Source organism: Prunus mume, linkage group LG3, assembly GCF_029339155.1.
Source record: "Prunus mume cultivar Tortuosa linkage group LG3, ASM2933915v1, whole genome shotgun sequence".
In the NCBI taxonomy this organism is placed as follows: Eukaryota; Viridiplantae; Streptophyta; class Magnoliopsida; order Rosales; family Rosaceae; genus Prunus; species Prunus mume.
Genome location: NC_142700.1, coordinates 9,816,621 through 9,822,950, shown reverse-complemented (window position 1 = coordinate 9,822,950; position 6,330 = coordinate 9,816,621). Strand labels below are relative to the sequence as shown.

Here is a 6,330-nt window from a genome sequence, read left to right as displayed (position 1 = left end):
TTGATAAAGAAAGAAAAAAAAATCTGTAATGTCTATCATCCATTGATCTTAACAGACGAATTTTGAAAGTAGAGTTTGATAATTGTGTCCAAATCCAAAATTATAGAGTAACAACCTTTGGGTTTGATATGTTTTGACTTTACTTTTTGTACATGATCATGAAGAGATGGATAACTCCCAATTGACTGTTCCATATCCAAAGACGTTTCTTTTTTCTCTTGTTTTCTTTAAAATTTGCATTAACACACTGACTTTTGAGATTAAAAATGACTCGATACCTAGTTCTGATGCTGCCATTCTAAAATAAATATCTTGCCCATTTTCAGTGAAATTTCTTACATCAATCAGCTCACTAAACCACAGCAGGCGCCCACTTCCTCCATCCCTGGTATCCAAGTTTGCAAAAGCTGTGCAGGAGCAGTTCTTCATGCACAACATTTCACATTCCTTGAGTTCCATACTTCTGTTAAACCCATATACATCATTTGCAGTCTGTTTTGTTCACTCTTAAGGTTTGTTTCCCGTTTCAGCTTAAAATCTTCAGCTTTCAAGCATCAAGAAAGTACAACTTCGATCTTCATGTTTGACAGTCTAAAGCACAAGATGCCGAGGATAGACTCGAAACGGCTGCCTCTCAGGCTCAAAAGGTCATGCACTGATGTACTCAATCCATCTTTGATCTATGGCTATGAGTGTGTGATGTTGTTAGTGTGGTGTTCATTTTTCCATTGGTTTCTTTCTCATTGCTTTCAGATGGCTGACATTGTTACAGAACAATGGATTCAAATTCAGCGACTTGGGCAGGCTCTTCACATTACTCAAGTAAGTTTTTTCTGCTTGAAATTGGCTTCAGGTTCTTTATTTGCTAAATTAATAAATTTTGCTTATTCACTAATATTTGCTAGTTTCTTCTTGGTTGGACTGCTTTTCATTCTTTGGATATTGCATTTCTGTTATAGATTTTGACATTTGATTATGCCCTCTTGTCTCCTCCTCCTGTTGCATAGGAACCCAAACCAACCCACCAAAGAACAGAAATTTTTTTTTTTGAAATATTACACCACCTCAAGTGAAAAATCTAATTCATTTAAGCTTTTATATTTGTTCTTGTATCAGCCTCTGTTTCGTCCTTAATTTGATCATCTGCAGCGGTGTAAATGAGGTAGTCTTCATTCTCATTCGAGACAATGCTGAAATTATACCTCACCTTGGGTTCGTCAGGCAAAATCAAATCAAATCTTCCCTTAATTGTTGTAAAGATTCCGCTTGTCCAATAAACCACCCCACTTTTCTTGATATTCAATTGTTGTCCATTGCGGTCCCAATCAAGGGTGAAAAGCCCTGGCTCTGGGTTGGAGTGAGTTGACCATGATGAAATAGACCAAATGTGGCCTTTCTATGGTTCACACCTAATTTCATTAGAAAAAACAGAGCTACACCCAGGAGGAGCCCAGGAGATGACACAATACTGCCTACTATGATTCTTACGTTCTCCACATTCAATGAGACTAAGTCAATTTCTACCATTATTATGATATTCCGTATTCCAATTGGATACCATAAATGTATTTAGGATCTGTTATATAACCCAAGTGGTCTAAGCCCCCGGGGCGGAAATTGGGTTTAGCAGGTTTAGCACTGATTGTTGTATAGTCTTCATGATCTAGGCAGGAAATATATTTGAAAGCAAAAAGAGTGAGAAGTTAGATATTGATAAAGAAAGAAAAAAAAATCTGTAATGTCTATCATCCATTGATCTTAACAGACGAATTTTGAAAGTAGAGTTTGATAATTGTGTCCAAATCCAAAATTATAGAGTAACGAACTTTGGGTTTGATATGTTTTGACTTTACTTTTTGTACATGATCATGAAGAGATGGATAACTCCCAATTGACTGTTCCATATCCAAAGATGTTTCTTTTTTCTCTAGTTTTCTTTAAAATTTGCATTAACACACTGACTTTTGAGATTAAAAATGACTCTGATACCTAGTTCTGATGCTGCCATTCTAAAATAAATATCTTGCCCATTTTCAGTGAAATTTCTTACATCAATCAGCTCACTAAACCACAGCAGGCACCCACTCCCTCCATCCCTGGTATCCAAGTTTGCACAAGCTGTGCAGGAGCAGTTCTTCATGCACAACATCTCACATTCCTTGAGTTCCATACTTCTGTTAAACCCAGATACATCATTTGCAGTCTATTTTGTTCACTCTTAAGGTTTGTTTCCCGTTTCAGCTTAAAATCTTCAGCTTCCAAGTATATGCTAAATTGAAAGCAAATATATAATATTTGGTTGCATTTGTATGTCACAGAGAGACTCATTGGCTACTTATGAGAGGCTTAATGCTCTAGAAGAAGAGGTTCACATATTTTTCAATTTATTTTTTGCAATTTTCAATTCAATGAAAAAGTAGCAGAAAGGGTTTGTTGGATTTGAGAAATGGGCTTTGCAATGCTTTTTAGGTACGGCTTCTGTGGGCTGCATCAAGAAAGTACAACTTCGACCTTCATATTTTGGAGTCTAAAGCACAAGATGCCGAGGACAGACTCGAAACGGTTGCCTCTCAGGCTCAAAAGGTCATGCACTGATGTACTCAATCCATCTTTGGTCTACGGCTATGAGTGTTTGATGTTGTTAGTGTGGTGTTCATCTTGCCATTGGCTTCTTTCTCTTTGCTTTCAGATGGCTGACATTGTTACAGAACAATGGATTCAAATTCAGCGGCTCGGGCAGGCTCTTCATATTACACAAGTAAGTTTTTCTGCTTGAAACTGGCTTCAGGTTCTTTATTTGCTAAATTCATAAGTTTTGCTGATTCAGTAATATTTGCTAGTTTCTTCTTGGTTGGACTGCTTTTCATTCTTTGGATATTGCATTTCTGTTATACATTTTGACATTTGATCATGTCCTCTTGTTTGCTGAGAGAAAAAAAAAAAAGATTTGTCTCCTCCTCTTGTTGCATAGGAACCCAAAACCAACCCACCAAAGAACAGAAAAAAAAATAAAATATATTACACCACCTCAAGTGAAAAATCTAATTCATTTAAGCTTTTATATCTGTGTTTCTGTTGTGTGAACTCCACCTCAACTCCAAAGAAAAATAAATAAATTAGGGGGTGCATTTGCTAACGCATGGGTTGAGAATTTCTTAACTATATTTAACTTTTCAAACTAACTTCAAAAGCACCATATTAACATACCAACATGAAATATCGTTTATCGAGCCTCCATTAGTGTAAAAGGACTGTGACTTTATTAGCTGAAAATGCTTTAGAAGAAGGATAGACGTCGAGTTCATTGACATCCTATTTTTTGTTGTTAAATTTATGGGTTAAACCCGTGTTATTTGTTATAAATAAAATTCATTTTTTTTATTCTTGCCAAATGGGCTAATAGCTGGAAATCATTAGAATGAGAGGTATTGGAAAGAATTTAAATTCTCATTCCCCAATATCGCTTGTACCAATAAAATAATTGAAGAAATAGCTCTAAGTCCAATGGACTAAAGTGGTAGTTCAGCCCCAAACCTTAAAATTATATTACAAAATTGTATATTTCAATGGTATAGCCGGTCGGCTATACTCGCGAAATATATTAGAAAATTTTAAACGTATAGCCGGTCGGCTATACGTTCTAAATACATTCGAATATTTTAAAAGCATAAATGTTAATATAATTGAATATTTTAAGATTATAGCCGAGCGGCTATAGTCTTTTAATATATTCGAAACGAACACGAAGCTTGCACTCGCAGAGGACGGAGGTTGCAGTCGAAGTTTCGCTTCTCTATCAACTCAAGCTTCGATTTGTTTTCTTCAGTTTCGGCCGTTTCGTCCTCCGGGTTCGGCAAAGAAAAAGACCCAACCCGCCTAGGAGGCCCCCCCAGCCGCCTAGCCGCCCAGCGCCCACCTAGACGGAGGTTGCAGTCGAAGTTTCGCTTCTCTATCAACTCAAGCTTCGATTTGTTTTCCTCGGTTTCGGCTGCTTCGTCCTCCAGGTTTGGCAACGAAAAAAGACCCAACCTACCTAGGATGCCCGCCCAGCCGCCTAGCACCTGCCTAGCCGCCTAACACCCGCCTAGCCGTCTCGCCGCCTGCCTAGCCGCCTAGCCTCCCGCCTAGGCCCATTTTTTAGAGTCTAAAGCACAAGATGCCGAGGATAGACTCGAAACGGTTGCCTCTCAGGCTCAAAAGGTCATGCACTGATGTACTCAATCCATCTTTGGTCTATGGCTATGAGTGTGTGATGTTGTTAGTGTGGTGTTCATTTTGCCATTGGCTTCTTTCTCTTTGCTTTCAGATGGCTGACATTGTTACAGAACAATGGATTCAAATTCAGCGCCTTGAGTAGGCTCTTCATATTACCCAAGTAAGCTTTTTCTGCTTGAAATTGGCTTCAGGTTCTTTATTTGCTAAATTCATAAGTTTTGCTGATTCAGTAATATTTGCTAGTTTCTTCTTGGTTGGACTGCTTTTCATTCTTTGGATATTGGATTTCTGTTATAGATTTTGATATTTGATCATGCCCTCTTGTTTGCTGAGAGAAAAAAGAAAAAAGAAGAAAGAAGAAAGATTTGGCTCCTCCTCCTGTTGCATAGGAACCCAAACCCAACGCACCAAAGGACAGAAAAAAAAATTGAAATATTACACCACCTCAAGTGAAAAATCTAATTCATTTAAGCTTCTTGTATCAGCATCTGTGTTTCTGTTGTGTGAACTCCACCTCAACTCCAAAGAAAAAAATAAAAATAAAAATTAGAGGGTGCATTTCCTAACGCATGGGTTGGGAATCTTGTCATTATATTTAACTTTTCAAACTGACTTCAAAAGCACCAGATTAACGTACCAACATGAAATATCATTTATCGAGCCTCCCTTAGTGTAAAAGGACTGTGACGTCATTAGCTGAAAATGCTTTAGAAGAAGGATTGACCTCGAGTTCATTGACATCCCTTTCACTATAAAAACCTGGCTTTTAAGGTTGAGGCAATGACCCTTCGATTTTGAAGGATAGCAAAGATTATTCAGCAAACATCTCCAATTTTGAAGGATTCAAAAGGTGACAAATATTTGAATATGATCTCATGACAATTTGTGTCTAATAATGGCTAATATGCCGTTAGAGAAACAAAGATAGAGGTGTGCATATCACTGTGCTGGTTGTAACATTTGGCTAATATGTACCGACAGGAACTATGAATATGTCTGTTTTCTAACTGTCCAGCATTCAGTCCCATATAGGATGGCTGGTCTAACAGATGTTCTATAAACTTAGCTTTCAATTCTAGCAAAATATGATGATCACACTATATATATGCTTAACAAAACCCGCCATTTTACCTATCGTGCTTTGATTCTATGAGCCACATAATCTCCATTCTCCCCTTGTATATAGGGATGATTGAGTACATGCTAGATAGTGAAAGTTTTTGCTTTTTGATATACTCTTAGTGGTGCAATTGGTTGCTCTTATGTCTTCGTCAGAACCAAAGGCCTCTAGTGAAAGTGTGAAGATAGCATTTTATTCCTATGGTAAATGGATGCTATATGTGCAATGCTTATGATTTCTTATCTCAATTATAGGAGAAACAAAGACTTCCGTAGCTTCTGGAAATGAGCATATTGGGGAGAAGCAATTAACGGATGTCTTAGTTAATTGGTGAAACTTCTTATAAGAAGATGGAGTCCAAAATAGAGGAGCCACGCACAGTTCAACAATGAGGCACCCATCACCTATCTCCAGTCCAGGCAAGGGATATGACTTACAAATTATTATTTTATTTATTTTGGAACTGCAGAATTGGTTATACTTTTAAGTCTTCTTTTAAGTTTAGTAAAATTGGTAATATATTTAGGTCAACACCCAATTTCATGCCTGGTAAAAATGTGTCTAGTGGATGATCAAAACTTTGCCAAAAGGGTAGCCACAACGCTAGTACTAGTGTCATTAGTTTGTGGAGCAGTGGAAAGTGCAAAAGGATCCCCACCTTTATGAGTAATTTTCAACGTGTTATTGGTGTCCCAAGGTAAGAAATGGGGAAGAGGAGGATGAAATAGGTGAGTCTGGGTTCGCAATCCATGGTATGTTTCCATGACGTTTAATGCGCATGATAGAAAGAAAGCTGGAATCTGAGCCACCGATAGTTCTTACAGTAAAATTCAGAGAGAAGTTCCCTGATGATGAAACGAAGGAACTTGTGGAATTGAAAGTGTCCTCTTGTTTCAGTGTGTCTGTTGCATCGTACAAAGTCCACTGGCATGCAAAAATGATCAACTTAATGAAGCACTTCATCATCCAATCAGCAGCCATGAGAATGACCACAA

The 6,330-nt window shown here is 37.7% G+C and overlaps 1 pseudogene; it reads right to left on the bottom strand.

The window, feature by feature from the left end:
• Positions 1–1,087: 1,087 nt before the first annotated feature.
• Positions 1,088–6,301, bottom strand: LOC148918680 (G-type lectin S-receptor-like serine/threonine-protein kinase At2g19130; annotated as a pseudogene).
• Between the last annotated feature and the right edge of the window lie 29 nt (positions 6,302–6,330).